The 18,897-nt window shown below is 41.8% G+C and overlaps 1 long non-coding RNA gene across 1 annotated transcript in view; it reads left to right on the top strand.

The window, feature by feature from the left end:
* Positions 1-4,268, top strand: part of LOC106149877 — a 5,533-nt gene extending 1,265 nt beyond the window's left edge. The window contains exons 2-3 of the long non-coding RNA XR_001236336.1: positions 2,602-2,723; positions 4,184-4,268. This is a non-coding gene — a long non-coding RNA (uncharacterized LOC106149877). The remainder of the gene's footprint in view (positions 1-2,601; positions 2,724-4,183) is intronic.
* The last annotated feature ends 14,629 nt before the right edge of the window (positions 4,269-18,897 follow it).

Genomic DNA, 18,897 nt, shown 5'->3' on the forward strand with positions numbered 1-18,897 from the left:
TTTCTTTCTTTCTTTCTTTCTTTCTTTCTTTCTTTCTTTCTTTCTTTCTTTCTTTCTTTCTTTCTTTCTTTCTTTCTTTCTTTCTTTCCTTCTTTAGTACCAGGAATTGAACTCATACCCTCACACTTGCCAGGCAGTTGCTGTGCCACTGAACTATATCCCTGGCCCTGTAAAAAGTACAGTTTTAGAGCAAAATTTAACTCTGCACTTAATTCATTGCTACTCTGCCTATTTTACAGAAGTGTACAAAAATCTGTCATGAAAAATATGCTAGGTTTTGAAAAGGGAATTATTTATTTTATTATTATTCTGCTTTGTTTAGTGACCAGCATTGCAATAGAGTAGCACAATGTTTTATCACTGCAGATACAGACAGTCCTTGCTTCACAGTAGGGACTATAAAACAAGCACCAAACATGCAAGCTGAGACCAGGCAAAGCCATCTTCAGAATCCGTGGGAAAAATTATGATTGTTTGAGGAACTCTAAAAATTTGCATCAAAATTTTAAACACTTTCTAACTGTTAGTTATAAATGCAGAGAGAAAAACATACTTGTTTGGTACATCGTCTTTTAAAATATTTAAATTTTGAGAGTTAAATATTTTGCACTTTTGCTAAAACCTTTTCAAGAGTTGTTAGAGCAGTGCTTTCTTTTTTTGGTATAAATTGTGTTACATAGTGAGCCTTATGGTGAACTTAGAATGCATGGCGTAATGCTTTCTAAGTTTGCTGAGTCAGCTTCCAACATTTTATTCTTTGTGCGTTCGATGGCTTGAAGTATCTGAGGTCCTTTAATTTATTACAGTAAGAGATACATGGCCATTAATTCCTCTAAATACACTCAGAATACTTCCCCTTGCTTGTAACACTCTTTTTCGATTGTTCTTGGCAATATGTCTTTTACTGTAATAAGTTTTTAAAAAATTTAATTATTGACTATATTTCTCAAATACACACACACACGCACACACACCAGTGCCACTTCCTCTGAGATCTTTTGATCCTTTCTGTAAATCCTCATATAGGTCAGTAACTTCACCTTCACTCAATTCTCTGGCTGCTACTGCTAAGCCCATCCATTTTTTGAAACTCCATTTACGTTAGAATTAAATTTTACTTCCATTTATCACTTTTTGTTTCTTTGGGGCATTTTGATCTTGGTTGCCTCCTCCCTCTTTTGCTGATCTGTTTTTATGAAATGTCACCCAGGTTTATCATGGGAGACAAGGCGGCACGTGACTACAAGGGTGGCTCTCTGTGTATGATGTGAATATAGGTGATAATGCTGGGTCCCTAATAGGCTTTGGAAGAAGGAAGCAATTGTTCACTGATAGGTAATTTGCACTGAAGTGGAGCACTAACATTTGTACTTTAAACTCTGCACTTATTCATCATTAATATATAGAGCTAACAAGCTGCAATCTGCCCTATTTCTCTGTGGAATGGAAACTAACACCATTCAGGTGCTTAAGCAGTTATTTACCATTTTGTTATGTATGCAGCCCATTCTGTAATTTAGGAGCTTCTTGGCAAGAGCTCAACACACACCTTGCCAGTCCTCCTCCCCTAGGTCTGAGCTTTGGCATTTTTGCAAATGGCTGACTTATCCTTGGTTTGAATGGTTGAAGCTTAGTAGGAATTAGAGGTGAACTTTGTCTGGCTCTGTTTGTCTTAGTTCTAAGTTGCTTTATCTATAAACCACTGACTACTGGGTTTGAGGCTCTATTACATTTATTCAGCTATTTATCAAAGATATATTGAGCACTTTCCCTGGGGTAAACAAGGTTGAACTTACAAAAATGCATTTAACATAGATACTAGTCATTAAAATTAATAGAGAAGTTCAAGGTTATAAATTGTAGTCACTCCTCCTTACTTATAGATTCTGTATTTGCAAATATGCCACAGTGCTAAAATTTATTGGTAATCTCCCAAATCAATACCTCCTGCACTTTTGTAGTTCTTTTAAAGACATGCATAAAGCAGCAAAAAATTAGAGCCACCTGATGCACAGATTTCCAGCTAAGGTCAAGCAAGGCCATGCCCTACCTCCTTGTTCTAGCTGTGGCACTGCACCAACCAAAGGATGGAGGCAGGAGATACAGAGTAGGGTGAGGCAATCAGACTTCGAGGCTGGATGGACAGCATGTGAATCTAAAAATTAGCATTTGTTAGTGGGTGGCTGTAGGCAAATCATTGTACACTTCTAAACCTCAATTTCTGTCTTGTAAAATGAAGAAAATACAGTCTATCAAGATGGATTGTTTTCAGAATTTATGATTGTAATCTTTCTGAGATATATATCTATATGTATATATTTCTCCTAGGAGTACTGGTTCAGTGTGTGCTAATTCAAGGCTCTTGGCAACTTTATAGAACCTAACTACCAGAAGTAATGAAAACTGACTGTATATTTTAAAACATAATTACATGTTACGGTTGTTATTAACTCTTTTTCTCATTTTCTGGCTATTGGGAAGTGGGTCTCTACAACAAAATGTATCTGAATTCCTATTGATGTACCGCAAGGGCTTAAAGCTTTTAAATGTATTTACACAAATACTTGTTCACTCATTTCAACAATATTTTAATCCAAATAGGTTTTTGGTTGAAAGTAAATGCATTTTGCATTCCATTTACCTGCGTTTAAGGTTGTGTGAGTGGCCAATATAAGGAAGGAACATTCAGACTTCTGCAATGCCTCATTTTCTGTGGAGATAAGGTACAGCAAGACCCTGTCTATCCATAGAATTTTTTCTTCCACTTTAGAGTCTAACATGATTATTTCATTTCCTAACCTTTATCATTATAATTTTTAGATACATAGAAATGTTGAGTGAATCATATATGAAATTCCTGGATACCTACCACTTTGACTCAATAATTGTTATGTTTTCTCACATCTGCATTATTATATATGTGTGAAAATATATGTAACATTTTCTTGAACCATTTTTAAGTTGTAATGATTATAACATTTTATCCCAAATTATTTCATTAAATATGTCCTAAGAATAAGAATATTTTCATACAAAGGGCATTATCATTATCATACCAGTGGCATTTATAATAATTTTCTGATATTATCTAATCTCTGAATTTATAATATTCAATTTTTGTCCTAAAATATCTTTTATTGATTTTTTTTTTAAACCAAGATCCAATCAAAAGTTTTATATTTTGTTATTTTGTCTTTCTGGATTTCTTTAATTTAGAACAGACTCCAATTTTTTACCCATGACATCAATTATTTTAGAGTCTATAATTATTTATACATTGTACATTTTCAGGCCTACCTCTAGCTGGCAAATTTGAGGTCCAATAACTATTAAAAACCTTAGTACCTGTATATGTAAATTTGGTATGTGCATCTGTATGTGGCTAGGAAATATTTTAAAAGGTAGTTATGGTTTTGACCAAGTAGGGCCTGGGTGGAGGAGGTAGGTCAATGGGGGAGTGACATGAAAGGGTTTATTCTTCTCTGTCTCTCTGTCTCTCTGTCTCTCTGTCTCTGTCTCTGTCTCTGTCTCTCTCTTTCTCTTTCTCTCTCTGGTTCCCTGCTTCTATGAGTTCAGCAAGTTTCTCTGCCAAACCCTCCACTAGACGTAAGTTGGAGCCAACTTACGATGAACTGAACCCATCAAAACTGTGAGCCAAAATAAATCTCTCCTCCTTTAAATTGTGGGTGTTAGGTATTTTGTCTCAGAAATGGTAAAGCTAATGAATACATTAATGCATATAAAATAGCTTTGCAAATTATGTGGGCTAGATAGTCTCAGTTATTCTCAATATTATAGTTCTAAAAGTTATTTTGAAAGTGATCCCATTATTTTGTTATATGATGGTCATAATAAATTATTGAAATTAAAATATTGGGTCAGTGAGCAATTTACAATAAAAATAAACCAGTATGTTTGTAAAGAGAAGGTATTGGGTGTTGAAGTTTCCCACTATAATTGTGGATTGTCTATTTCTCTTTTCAGCACTATCTGTTCTGATTTACATGCTTTTTGAGGCTCTGTTATTTGGTAGGTTTGTATTTTGGACTATGGTATCTTCCTGGAGAACTGGCCCTTTCACCATTTTGTTATTATCCATGTCTTTCTCCTTGGCATCATCTCCTTGTGGGGCTGTGAAGTGACTTGTCAGTGACCCTCCCTTACAGACCTTTTTGTTTTTCAGGTTACAGCATTGGAAGGCACCATTCCTGTCATCATGGAACACCTGTCCTAGCCTAGCTCCTGAGCTGTGCCTGCCCTGATACCAGCCCAAACCCGCTGCATTCCTTTTTACAAGGTGCTTAAGGGTACTCTGAGTGTAGGAAAAAGATCAATGGGTTACATGGGCCATGGGGTCACTAGGAGACAGAAAGAACAAAAGGAATGCCACTGAGTTAAACTGTCCCCATGGGCTGCTGTGATCTCCAAGTATTCTAAAGTTTGCTATTATTTATCTATGAAATTCTACAGCATTACTTCACTTCACCAGCCTCTGCTTTTTTAGTATCTTAAATGAGAGAGCTCAGGAGATGACTTTTAAGTATTTTTCCTCTAAAACTCTTTGAATTCCAAGGAATATGGGTGGAGAAAAAGAAAGATAATGGAAAAAACCTGTTTCCTGAAGCTGCGTCTCATTCCCAAACATATTGAAGTCTGCCAAACCCAACCAGACCCTACCAGCTTCCCTTCCCCTTGGTTTTTGGAGCTATGTATATTTTTAGAGAAATGTGTTCCATGTGTGTTTTATTAATTTACACTTAAGTTGACAAAATATTGTTTTCCCAAGGCTTTTTTGATGTCTTGAAAATCTTTTATGTTTTCTTTATAAGCACTGTTTAAGCAGAGGGAGTCCCTTGTTTTTGCTTTAGCGAACTCCTGAGCTCCCTCATTTGGGGGGAAAGGTCCTTGTATTATGGTTGAACTGTTTTTTGTTTTGTTTTGTTTTTGAGACAGGGTCTCACTGTGTAGTTCAGGCTGGCCTTGAGTTCACTATGCATTCTGCGCCAGCCTCAAACTCAAGGCGATCCTCCTGCCTGTGCCTCAGGAATGCTGGGTTTACAAGTATGGGCCACCATGCCTGGGCATGGTCAAACTCCTGCCAGGTTGTGTTGGAGCTGTCTATCACTGTCCTGATTGTTCTTTACAAGGGTGTCTGATACTTTTTCTACCAAAAAAAGAGTCTCACCAGACCCTGTGCCAACACTAACAGGGACAGGATGTGTGAGTCCGATGTCAGTCAGCTGCAGTGGGTAGAGTTCCACCTGCCCTATGTCCTGTCCCTCTGCTAGGCTGCCGCCTCCATGCTGTTGCTGGAATTAGGCCCTGTCATAGCACACCTGGCAAGGGTACCCAGCTCTCCTGGTCTCTTCCTGCAGACACATGAGTGCTGTTTTCTTTCTCCAGCTGGTACAGTCGTGATATGGTTGGAGACCACTGTAGAGATGAGGACTAGGAAGAACCCTAGAATCTGGCCTGCTTCTCGTTGGAAATACGGTTTGTTTTCTTCTGGGACAGTCTTCTGGCACTTGAAAGCCATTATTTGCTATCGATTATGGCTTTTCACTTGGGCCCATGGATGCTTTATGGGTAATGGGGTACAGATTAAGGCTTGACCTTCATTTTGCATCCTTTGTTACTGTGGGTCTTGGTCAAGTCTCTTTTCAGCTCTGCAAGAGATGTGTTGACTGTTTGAGGAGTGTCTATGTGGGAGGTGGCTGGATGGATTGACTGGCCCTGAATTTGCATGATCTCATCTCCCTTCAGGACTGAGGGCCCCAGGATGGGAAATCTGCGGGGACATTCAGTAGGGGTCTCCAGCCATTGGCTTGTACCTGTGATCACCTGACTTTGGGGTAGGAGGGAGCCCTCCAAGACCGGGTCCACCACTCAGGCAGAGATGGTCTTTTCCTGTGAGTTGGGTCATTCCTTAGTCATGAGGATTCCAGAACTGTGAGACCGGGACTGAAGTAGTGGTTGAACCATCCCCAGCCCACCAGCCGACCTTTAAGGGCTGGCTTCCCACCCACTTTTGTGGGTGGGCTGGTCTGAACTACAGTATCAGGGTGTGCCCTTCCCAGCTACTTTAGCTGGAGTCCTTTCCTATCTTTCCACTAATGTTCCAGCTTAAGTTTTTTTTCCCTTGAAAACTTGTGCTTTACTTTTAATTTCCATTTCTGTTAAAGGAAGGACCCATGCCAGGTGATGACAGCTTTGTTTTATGTAGCAAATGGCCAGACAAGAATGCTCCATGTAGAATCAGATCAAGACCATCAACATCACAGTGCTCAGATCCTCTTCATGGGACCACTTTCCCAGGAGGCTCATCTGCCTCTGAGCACGCAAGGGAGGGTGTGATTCTAGTTTGTCTATAATTCTGACCTCTACCCATCATTCACTTCTAAAGATCTGATTCTGGGAAGGATTCAATATATTGACACTCTTTCTTTTTATTCCTTGGTTCTTGTTTTTGAAAATTTGCTGTTGTTGACTGTTTTCTGAAGCACACCAGCCACTCTTCCTCTGACATGCCTCTGCTGGGATTTAAATGTCCCCTCTATGTTGAAGTTTGTCATCAGAATAGTATTAAATGGTGGGATCTTAAAGGAGGTGATTAGGTCATGATGGAACCACTCTCAGGAAGAGATCTATGGAGAAGTGGATTAGATATTTGCTAGACCCTGTCCCACTGTGTGCGTGTGAGTGTGTGTGTGTGTGTGTGTGTGTGTGTGTGTGTGCGTGTGTGTGCATATGTGTACTTCTGCTGAGTTTTCAGATGTTATTGGTGCTGTTGACCTGGAGAACCACCCTTTGAGAACCACGGTATTTCAGCAAGGGCAGCAGGGAATGCAAATTACACAAAGGTTTTGGAAGGAGACCTTGAATACCCAGCTCCCCATGGGCAGGCACTCTCAAGCTGGTGCCCCTCATCCTCTGGCTTTGCTTTCAGTAGCAGAGAAGGAAGAGAAGGATTATGTAACCCGTGGTGTCACCACCTCCAGCTCTCAGCCTCTCTAAGGCTGCCTGCACCTCCCAGGGTGTCTCCCTGGTTGGTCTCCTCTGCCAAGGAACGTGCAGAGGTGAGGAATGAGGAGGATGCCCTACTTGCAGAACTTATATAGAGGAGCCCTAAAAACTTAGGAAATGCACGCTTTAGTCCTCCCTTCTTTTTGAATGTCAAATCCTCCTTTTGTGCTTTCAAGCGGGGCCCTGGCAGGTTCCTCTTCTCTCCCCATCTGGGGACACGGGATCTGTGCTGGTATCATCGCTAGAGCAGCCCAGCTTTTCAGTGCCGGCAGATGCAGCCTGGTTGCCATTTAGATGAGAGCATCCTGCACCTGGGCAGAAGACTGGCCATGCTAATAAAGAATTGTAATTTACATGAGAATGACAAGTCTAAACGTGACGAGACTGATAGGGTTTGCCCACAGCCAAATCCTTTCTGCCTGAGTACATTTCGATTTGAATTCCTCTAGAAACACCAGCTCCATCGCGCTTGGGCAATATTGAAAAGGTCAGTGGAGGCAATGTCAGACATGGTCTGTAGTTGCTCTACAAGTGCTTTGGTGGCGATGCATAACAATATCTTATAGTGGCCACGAGCTGCCCTGGCTCTCTGAGGGGCTTGCTCTATTTATCTAGTAGCCACTGATTTTTTTCCTCCTTTTTCTTTCCCTCCTTTTTTTTTTTTCAGTCTCTGGAATATCACTATACAACCAGCTAATAAGTTTTTTTTCCAAGACACTGTAAGGATAAATGTTTTGATCTGGTTTCCACATGCAGCCCTCCTCAGAGTGTTTGCACATTAAATATAAATAGCAGCAACTCCAGGGGCTTAGCTGCCTGCATGCAGCGTTTACCTTGGAGAGATTTTGGCATAATAGAAACCTTGTGATCTCTGCCCTGTTTTGCCTCAGGCAAAGATGTGTTGAGGGTCTGTTCTTCAGGCTTTAAAAAGCCTGTCTGTGATTCTCAGGGAAGTAAATGGTGGATTGGTAGTGGAGAGCATTCAGGGTCACAGGGTGGGCTCTCTAGAAGGAGATACTGAGATACAGTTGGGGAGTAAAGCGTTTATTGGGGATCCCTTGTGAAAACAAGAGAAAGGAAACAGGCCTGGGCCAAGGAATGAACTGTGGATAGACCCACAAAGCTCTAGCTGATGATGCGAGAAAGCAGGATCAATACTGCCCACAGGCTGCCCATGCCACACAGAAACGTCCAGGCCTGTTGACCCTCATCTCCATTTGGGTTCCGGAGGTGGGCTGTGGTATGCCTGTGAGCACTGACCTTTCTGCACTTGACCTGCCACGGGGAGAGCAGGAAGCTGTGTGCTAGGAATGCTGCAGCCCATGGGCAGCTGGCAGTGCTGGGTGGTCCATGACAGAATCTACTACGGGAGTGTATAGATGCTCAGATACTGCCCCAGAAAGATCCAGAGCAAGGCATGGCCCTTCTGGTCTCTCTTTTTCTCTGAAGGATGGAGTTAGGTATTTTAATCCAATACTCCTGAGAATGAGGGTTTCTGAAATAAAAGGGTTTATTGAACCATTAGAGATACTAGTCAGAATAGGACCGTGTCCAGAGATGAGTTCTGAGGTTCATAGCAGCAAGCCAGACCTAAGAACCAAGAATATTTTTATAGTGAAACTTAGGGGAAGGAAGGCATAAATTGTTTACATTAGCTATAGATAAGCAGGACAGATAGGGAAAGTTTTTGGCTAGGAAGATACTTGGAAAGAAGAAGCTTCTAGATTGTTGGAGGTTAATAGTCTAGAAAGTTCATTCATAAGCTGAACCTTGGTGGTTGACCAACTGGGGTTTTGAGTTAAGGTTTCAACAGATATTTAGGAATATGAAGAAGTTTTTCCTTGATTTCTGCCCACATTTGTTAATTGATTATATCCTCCCCCACCTCTATCTTTTAGCCCTTGTAATGAAATTACATATTTCTTAATCTCTGGTTTCCAAAGGTACTAAAACTTTTAGAATTTCCTGAGTGATCGGAATGTGCTCTGTTATCCATAGTATCCCTCTTTCAAGTGTGTGAGTTTGTGTTGATGAGATGACCCTGGGAGGATGGGGCTGGCCACCAGAGGGACCAACCATTGAATAGAGATTCAAAACTTACAGTCTCATCCTCCAACCTCCAGGACTGAGGGGGTTGGAGAGTGCATTAATCATCAATGGCCAATGAATAATCAGTCATGTCTATGCAATGGATTCCCCATAAAAGCCCTAAACCATGGGGCCCAAAGATACTCGAGTTGGTGAATGCCTCCACATGCCAGAGGGCTGGTGCTCTCCAAACTCCATGGGGACAGAAACTCTTTGATTTGAGCTCATCTAGACTTGACCTTCTGTACCTTTTCATCTAGCTGTCCATTTGTGTCCTTATAATATTCTTTATGGTAAACCAGTAAATGTAAATAAAGTGCTTCCTTGAGTTCTGTGAGCTGCAGTAGAGACTATTAAGGAGCTCAAGGACACTTCTGATTTTTAGCCAGGACAGTCAGAAGTTCCAGAGGCTAGGGACTAGTGATTGTCCCCTGAAGTGGGGACAGTTTTGTGGCATTGAACCTCTAAAATTGGGCTCTGATGCTAATTCCAGATGGGTAATGTCAGAATTGAAGTGAATGACAGGATACCCAGTGGTGTTCCGAGAATAGGTGAATTTGTTGTTAGTGTGGGAAAAACCCATACACTTGGTATCATAGCTTTTCCTTGAATACCACAGCTTTTTCTTGATTTTGTGAAAGCACACAAGGGCTGGGTGAGCTAGGCGGTTCTTGCATTATTTGATTCTTGTACTATGTCTATTCATACTGGGTCAAGAAGAGGAGTGTTGAGCCTAAGTGGATTTGTGTTAATCTGCATCAGAGTCAGCTTCCTTTAACCTTCCCCTAGCATTTTTCCTGGCTTCTGTCCCTGTCCCTAGTGGCACTGAAAGGAAGTTGTATATTGGTCCCCAAAAGTGGATCGAATGCGTATCCACACCCTAAAGGGATGAAGCATTTGTTGGGCTTTAGTTAAATTTTCAGCAAAGACTAGGAGATTTGTTGGGACCCCTGGGAAATAAGGAAAACATGTTTTGATTAAGAAAGATCTTTTACATTTGCCTGGTGGCTTGCAAAATGGCACCGAACAACACATATTTATGGAAAGCCTAACACGTGCCAGTGAACAAGACATGCTTAACCTTGACCTCCTGCAACTTACATTCTACCGTAAGGAAGAATCTGAAGGCAAGCAAGTGTGACAGAACCACAGGGATTTCCGAAGCCATGAGCACCTGGACAGAGCTAAAGGGGCCGCAGCCACAGAAGCTGGCAGGATAAGGAGACTAGGCAGAGCCCAGAGCTGAGCAAGGAGCAGGTGGAAGACAGGTGTGCAAGAGAAATCCTGAGCATGTGCTTCTGAGAAGCCGCAGAGGCCCTCAGCAGTCCAGAGCACGTTCAACTTACCTATTTGGATGCAGTTTACAGCTTCTATAATTATTTCCTTTCTTACGCCAGGATAGATTCAATTTGGAAATACCAGCTCAAATTGGGTGCTAAAATGGAAATGAAGAAAGAAACACTGGCGGAGTTTATATGTGGGATGAAGGAGGGAGGAGAGGCTCAGTGGGGACATGGGGGCTTAGGGATAAAAGCTGAGCCAGATGGGACCCAGAGTCAAAGGACCTCAAGGCTTCCTTTCTGGCTCCCGCACTTCACCCCCTGTCCCCTGGCTGTGCTGTCTTTGTGCCTTCGTAGGAGTGAGCTTTTTCTCTCCAGATCTTCTGGATGGTAGTGCTGCTGTGTGGATTTGGACTTACTGGAGATTTGGAGTGAATTCCAGGGCTGCCACTGTTAGCTGTGTATCCCTGCGCCCTTCCCTCACCCTTTCTGAGGCCAAGAGGCACAATAATACTGGTTGCATAAACAATAAGAGGTCATTGTTTTAGACTAGGTTCCTGGCTCCAATAGACCAGACTAAGTATCAAAATGGAGTCACCCATGCTAAAGTTCCAGGTCATCAAACAGAAACTAAGGTGTTATCTGAATTTTGAAGAAATCAGGAGAATAAAAAGAACAGCCAGATTTCCCAAATAGGCCATTTACAAGGAGCGTGATACTGAAGTTCCCACTGCCTTAATTCTTTCACAAAAAAGGAGGCCTGTTTTTAAGCAATCAGTTATTTTTCTGTTATGTGTTCCCTGTGCCCATCTCACATGGAAAATAGCTTTGAAATAACGATTTGCCCTTTGTTCTGTGTTTCTGAGTTTTTCAGCTCTTCTGTCTCAAAAACTAGCCTCCTCTGCTCAGCCATCAGATCACTTATTCTGTTTTATGGGGTAAAGTGTTACCACGGTCTAGAAACAAAAATAAAAATAAAGATCTTCAACTTGTGTATTTCGTCCTTGGACAGCCTGCATACTTCTGTTCCTATTGCATGACAATGGTAATTCTCTTGCAGTATAATCAGGATCATACCACACCTCTTGAGATGCTGCTGGCTTTCAAGACCCTCAAGGTGAAAGGCAAAGCCATGCAATGACTTCAAAGCTTTCTACCCTAATACCAAGTCCCTGTTTCCAGTATACTTGTCTCCTTGCTGTTCCTGAACTACCTGGGAGTCACAACTACTATAGGATGTTGTACCAGATCCCCCAGCTCAACCACTCATCCCTATGTCTGCAAACCTTGACTCCTCACTTCCTTCATAGGGTTGTTCAAATGTCACTTTTATGGTGAGCTGTCTCTGTCCACCTTTTTAATTTGTACTCTGTACTTTCTACCTGCCTTCCTGGCCCCAAGTTTTTGAACAGTCTTATCACTACTGAAAAGATTTTATGCTATATCACTTTGTATTTCACCTATTATATGAGAGTTCCGTGGAAGAAGAGATTTTTTTATCTCCTTTGTTTGCTGCTACATTACTCAATACTTTGAATTTTCACTGGCATGTAACATTTTCAATAAATACCTGCTTCGCTGGTTGAATGAAAAATGTTACTCTCTTCAAGTATGATTCTCTGTGCTTCCACGCCCTCTTATTACATCTTTGCATTTTTACACCACATTACACAATGTTGTCCCAATATGACCATGTGCTCCTTAATGATAGAGTAAGTATTTGTCTATGTGGGGAACTCTCAGCATTGCATGGTGCTTGCACATAAATGGCTGACACATGCTCACTTTCTAGAAAAGATGCGATCAAGAGGGAGGCAGCTTGGCTAAAGGCTGGTCTTCTGTGCTAAGTCTTGGAGGATCCAATTCAGCTCACCTAGCAGCCACTGAATAATCTTTATAGGTCAGACACTGGCTGGGGGCAAAAAAATTAATGATAGTGTTTCTATCCTTGAGTATTCCAGTGGATAGAGAAAAAACAAATAATTCTACTGAAAAGGACATATTTGATGAAAGCTAAGAGATTCTGTGGCCCAAGTCACAGTTCACATGAAAAGTACACACAGCCTACACTGCAGTGGTGATGGTGGTTTCTTAGAGGCCATGAGCCTGAGTGAGTCTTAAAGGTCTAGCACTTCAGGGCAAGAGCAGAGAAGGAAGCAACATCATAGGCACACTTTTCACAGGAAGGACTGTGAGCAGAGGCAAGTAAATATGGTGTGTCAGTATGTATGAACAGTGGTTCTTGTACTCTATGCAAATCTAATACCTGAAGAGAGGCAGTATGGGCCAGGTCATGGTGGCTCTCACAGGTTCACTTTATTCTGAGTGAGGTAGGGAGTCACCAAAAGAAACTAAATGGAAGAGAGAAGCCTTGGATGAGTCGAGGTTTCTAATCTTAGAACATCGTCATAGGGGGAGAGTTGCAGCAGGTGGTTCCAGAATGCAGAGCTGGCAGCAATAAGCTGAAGAACAGTGAGTTCTTTTTAATAACCAAATTTGTCTGCCTGCTTGGAAATGAAAACCACTTCCCTAAACATTCTGAAGCATTAGCATGGTGCAGATTGGCTAGCATTCCTTTAAGAGCATTTGCCAACATTGAGACCATCTGAGAGCTTGTAATGATGAAGATTCTTGGGCTCATCCTTAGCTCTGTTGAGTCAGTACATTTGGGGCAAGGTTCAGGGATATGCATTTTAAACAAATTCCTCATAAGTTTTGAAACCAAAAATTGTAGTGGGTGCCACTTTCCATAGATTCTTAGATTAGATGGCTCTAAAGTTGCCTCCAAATATTTGGCTCCAATTGGTCATGAAATAGTATTTTGAAGACCTATGGCTAGACTCCCTTGTAGAGGGGAAAGCTTTGGGAGATGTAGGTGAGGTGCTCTTCTTGACCACCTTTATTTATAAGGTCCTTCCTTTCTGTCATATTAACTGGTTATTCCCTTTCCATTACTTAGGCCTGGATTTTCAATGTGCACAGTCTTGGTGTTCATCAGTTTTCTGTTACTATTACATAATACTTGAGATAGTCAAGTTATAAAGAGAAAAGTTTTACTTTGAATTATAGTTTTTGAAGATTTAGCTTCATGATTGGGGGGACAGTGACAAAATGTGGTGGTGGGAGTGTCTGTTGAAGCAAACTATTATCTGGTCAGGACATATGGGTGGGGAGAACCACTATCTCCTCCCAGGGTACACTTCCAGTGACCAGGAGACCTCTCAATAGACCTCACACTTTAAAATTACTAGCAGCTTGCAATAGCAACAAACTGAGAATTAAGCTTTTATACTTGGCCTTTGGTGTGTTCAGGGGCACATTACAGATTCAAACTATCAAACTATAGCAGTTGTGCCCATTAATCATTATTTCCACCTTACTGGATTAAGACATGTCTAGCGGTTTAGGAATGCACAGTTCTGGGTGTCTGTGGGGGTGTTTCCAGAGTTGACTGGCATGTAGTTCAACAAACTGAGGGGAGAAGATTCATCCTGGTTGTGGGGAGCACCAACCAAGAGGCTTGTCGGCTTGATCGAATAAAAGGAGAAAAAAAGGAAATTGCCACTCATTTTAAAGAATTCTGTTATGCTTACACAGATGCATCTTTTGCCACCATCACCTGTGGACATCAGATTCCAGTTTTTTTTTGTTTGTTTGTTTTTCTCCGGCACCGGGAACCGAACTCACGACCTTGCGCTTGCCAGGCAGGTGCTTTTGCCGCTGAGCTAAATCCCCAGCCCCAGATTCCAGTTTTTGTAGGCTTCCAGTGCAGACTCATACCAGTGACTCTCCAGGTAGCTTCCCAACCTTTGGTGTCAGACTGATACTACATCCCTGTTTCATGGCTTCCAGCTTCTCGGACTGAACAGCAACTGGATCCTCCGGCTCTGCAGTGTACAGATAACTGCTGTAGACACTGCAGCCTTTGATCCTGCAAACACACTTAATAAATCCCCTGGCATATACTCTATTCTGTTCCTCTAGAGAACCTTAACCAGTACAGCATTCTTCAAAAGAAACATGATTGGTCTATGTCCCATCTTGCTCCCCTAAACTATTTCAATCCATCTGTGCAAGGATATCTGCAGAAATGCAGGAGGGATGGAATTAGGTTAATTCAGCAGCATGTGATTCAGATCTTAGAACAGAACAAAAAGAGGTGTTTCAAGCAGGACAGCCCCTTGGCTGAAACTGGCTGGTAGAACTAGTTAGTATTAGGGCACAAGTAGGTACAGGATATCAAAAATAAGCACTCACATTAGTCCTTTCCAGTTCCAAGATATTCTGGGCATTGAGGGCCAGCAGATTATCTCTGCTCCTCCTGTAACTTGTCATGCATCAGGAGCTGGCCTGAAGGTTTGACCCTTAATGCTCTGTGCATCTCCCTTAAATTTTTTGCCTTTTCAGTTGTGGATTTGAGTGATGAGTCTCTTTTATGGACTCATGGCATATACCTTATTACAAGAACTTCAGACCTGGTACCAATTTGTCAACCGGGATGATACAGCCCCTGAACTTGTTTGGAAAACATTTTACAGAAATTAAATTACACTCTTGCCATCTTCTTCTGAGTCTCTAGGGGAAATAAAACCAACCTAGTTTAGCAATCTTTGTGTGTTCATTTTTGGTTGCAGAGCGAGATGCTGAAATGGGCTCCAGCTGGGAAGCTGCACTCATTCAATGAGAATTTATTGTTTATTTCTCTTTCTTTCGCTATCTCCATTATTGTATGGTAAACATTCTTTTCCCAGCATTTCTCCAAAATTGGAGAATGCACAATTTAAGTTTCAGAGTCACACCTGTTTTCTATTAGTTATTGTCCATTATTTTAATTCTCCACCTATTGTGTGTGTTCTGAAAATGTAAGTAAATCATCGTCTTCATTCAAAAAGGGGGCCCTGAGTAGCATTTCACGAATAAAATTTGCATTATCTGCATCCCATGTAATGAAGACTTCCAGTGAATAACTCTTGATTATCAGGTGCACGCATCCTAGGAATCCAAGAAGTGGAATAATTAGGAGCAACAGGAAGGTTTCCAAACCACAGATTTCACAGAGCCACCATGCTAAGTGATTGGGTACAAGAACAAGGATGCTTCAAAAGTGCTCTCCGGAGAGTGAATGTGAATAATGCATTTCATGGAAGATCATCAGAAAACATGCTTCTGACAGAAAAAGAGCAGAGGAAAAGAGAAATTGTTCCATTAGACATCGAGAAATCCTGGTGCCTGGTTCACCTCTGCCAGGAAGCCAGTATGGAGGGGTGAGCCCTGGTCCCTTGTGGAACCCAATAGCTCCTTATTTCATAAAAATGAAAAAATCCCATTTGGCTAGTCCAGATAAAAGGACACTTCAGCAAGAAAGTCCAGCTATGAAAGAGAGTAATGGCACTCTGGCCATTCCACACTGTCTATATTGGCACAATGTTTATTTTGTTGAATTAAGTATTTGAGGTAAGCTATATTTCTACTTGCCAAACAACTAGTTTTACTTCTCCTAAATAATTTAGACTGCAAGGAAGTCAATAGCATGCAGTTGTGCAGTTTTTAGCTGGGCTTTGCATCTGAACCATGAAACACATGGGAACTGACTTGAGTGACTATTTTTCTCAACTCGTTCAAGAGCAAAACATAAATAGTACCTTTTTAGATGACCCCAGAAGAAGAATTTAATGTGCTGCATCCAAAGATGCCTTAGGGCTTTCGGGATTAATCCTCTGGAGGCACCTAGACTGAGAATCCTACTAGTGTTTCAGTTAATGTAAGAATTAACCTTTAAAGTCCTTAAGCTTCGTGAATGTATAGGTCAGTTCTTCTCAACATTTTTTTTTCATGTAAGGGCACACACAGGCTGGAGTTTTTTAGTTGTCAAAACTCAGTGAAGCTTACTGGAAAAGATAAAGCCTAGATTTCTTTGAAAATATGAGTGAAATGGTCAGAAAGATACATTTGTGCCATGTAATATGCTGCAGTCTCTCTACATGGTTCTATTTTGGGTCTCTGGTTTGTTCTTGCATGCATGTGTAAAATATTTCTCAAAGATGTAGGTGAGTGCTGTACTTGGGCCTGTGCCGCTAGCATCAACGCAACCTGCTAGAAGATGTGCCTGCTCGGGGGCTGTCTGCATTAGTGTTCCTTTCCTCAGGGAGTGTGGTCCCAGATGCTCTAAACCTACTGTCAATACATTCCTCATGCATTGGGGAAAAAATCACAAGTCCAAGACACTCCCTTACTATGTGGGAAGTGGGCATATTATTATTAAACCCAAAGCCTAGAATTCCCAGGTGTGCAGTGTTGAGACTGTTCCTGCTAATCTAACTGCTGCAGGGAAGGGTTTCTTCTTCCACCTTTAGCCCTGGCTATGGAGGCTGGTTGCTGAGTCATTAAAGCCTTTCTATGTTAAGCTGAAGGGAACGCACTGAGTTGGCGGCGGAACCCAGTTTTTCTGACTTCTGGTACAGAGCTTGTGGTGGTTAAGCTTAACTGTGTCAACTGGATCAGCTTGGGGGCCACCTAGGGGATTCGTAAAGCACACGTTCTGGGTGTGTCTGGGTGGGTCATGGGAGTAAGACCTTGAGAATCTCTGCGTCCCCTGGACTGTCCTCTCTGGTGCTGTTCCCCACTCTGCTTCCCAGCACCATCAGTGGAGCAGCTTTGCACCTCCACGTCTTTCCACTACGAAGTTTCTGCCCTCAAGCCATCTGAACGCGGACTGAACGCTGAAACCATGAGCCAAAAAATCCTCTCCTTTAAAGTGTGGGCATCAGGCATTGTGCTCCAGCAATGGAAAAACTGACTAATTTAAGGCTCTCTCCACTGTATTATACTGGTGCATGTCTGTAATCCCAGCACTCAGGAGGCTGAGGCAATAGGATCACCATGAGTTTGAGGCCAGCCTGGGCTACATAGTGAACTCAAGACCAACCTGCACTACTGTTCTGTCTCAAAAACAAAGCAAAACCAAACCAAACCAAACCAAGCAAAACATTATTCTACACCATTTCTTGAAATTGTGTTTGCTATATTCATATCAAGAACAGATTTATGAACACCATCACCACTAAGGGTGTATGTGTATAAATGTATGTCTTATCATAATGGTGGATTTTATTATGTAGTGGATATTGAGGAAGGCAAAAAGTACTCTTTAACACATATGAGAGTCCAGTTCTGTCTTCCCAAGCCTCTACAATTTCTGGTGCAGCAGACTGAATCATTGTTCAGAATTATTTGGCCCTCCTTGTATTAGTATCATACATCACAACCTTTGCCATTTGACGTTTTAGCAGTTCCTGTTAGAAGTCACATGGGTTTTGCCACCTGACTTGTTTCTGCTGATGGAATGGGAGCAAAAGTTACAATGTGTCAGTTCTGGACTGAGGCCTTCTGCTCTTGCTCCTGTTCTGGGATGATATTCATTGGTAGATTACTTTTTGGGCAGCAGCCCAGACAGAGCTCACACTGAGGCCTTTGGAACTCAACTTATCTCTTGGGGAAAACATAGCCTGGTTGAGCCTAGCCTAAATTAGCCAACACACCATCAGCCAAAAGAACCTTGTGCAAAAATAAATGTTTATTACCTAGGTACAATGGTGCATGCCTATAATGCCACCCTTCTTGAGGACTGAGGCTGGAGGATCACAGTTCAAGCCCAGCTGAGTAACTTAGTGTAGTGGTTGATTGATTGTGTCAACTTGAGAAGTTCTGAAGCTTAACTAAACTTGGCTCAGCAATTGGCTCAGCAATTCTACACCCTAGGGCATAGAGGAGTCACCCTAAGGTGACTCATCACCTAGATGATATAGAAGGAAAATGAGGAAGGACAGAGGGGCTTCCATTCTTCACTCCAGAGGAGCTCCAGTCTTCACCTTCAGCTTAGAGGTCATCTCTTGGCTTCTAGTGCAGACTCTTGGGCTTCTGCCTTGGATCCTTCAGCCTTCCAGTGTAGAACGCATCAGCCTTCCACCACAGACCCATCAGCCTCCTGATATGAAATTTCATGGAATGCTGCAGTGAACTCCAGACCCTGGACTGAATCCTTCAGTCTCAAATGTGCAGACACCCCCTGCACACTTCCTCAACCAACTCTGGCTGACCATCGTAAGCCAAATTTGTAATTTCTTATACATTTGTATATCTTGTTTTATACCTGTTTCTCTAGTAAAACCCTGACTGATAGTAAGTCTTACTTAGTAAGACTCTGTGTCAAATTAAAAAAATAAAAAAGAGCTGGTGATGTAGCTCAGCACGAAGGACCTGGGTTCCAACTTCAGTACCTGAAGAATAAATACACATAAAAATAAATATTTATTTAATCAACTGACTCATAGGGTAGTTTGTTACACAGCATTATTGCAATATTAGCTGATGACTAAAAATATGGGACCAAATGTGGTGTTTGCTAAATGCTTACTTTTGTAGTATCAGGAAAAACAATTTTGGACTTTTTGATGTAGACTAACATTTTGTTCATATAACTTAAGAAAAAAAAACCACACTGGTGCCT

The sequence above is a fragment of the Chinchilla lanigera genome, unplaced genomic scaffold, assembly GCF_000276665.1.
Source record: "Chinchilla lanigera isolate Chin_1 unplaced genomic scaffold, ChiLan1.0 scaffold00055, whole genome shotgun sequence".
Taxonomy (NCBI): domain Eukaryota; kingdom Metazoa; phylum Chordata; class Mammalia; order Rodentia; family Chinchillidae; genus Chinchilla; species Chinchilla lanigera.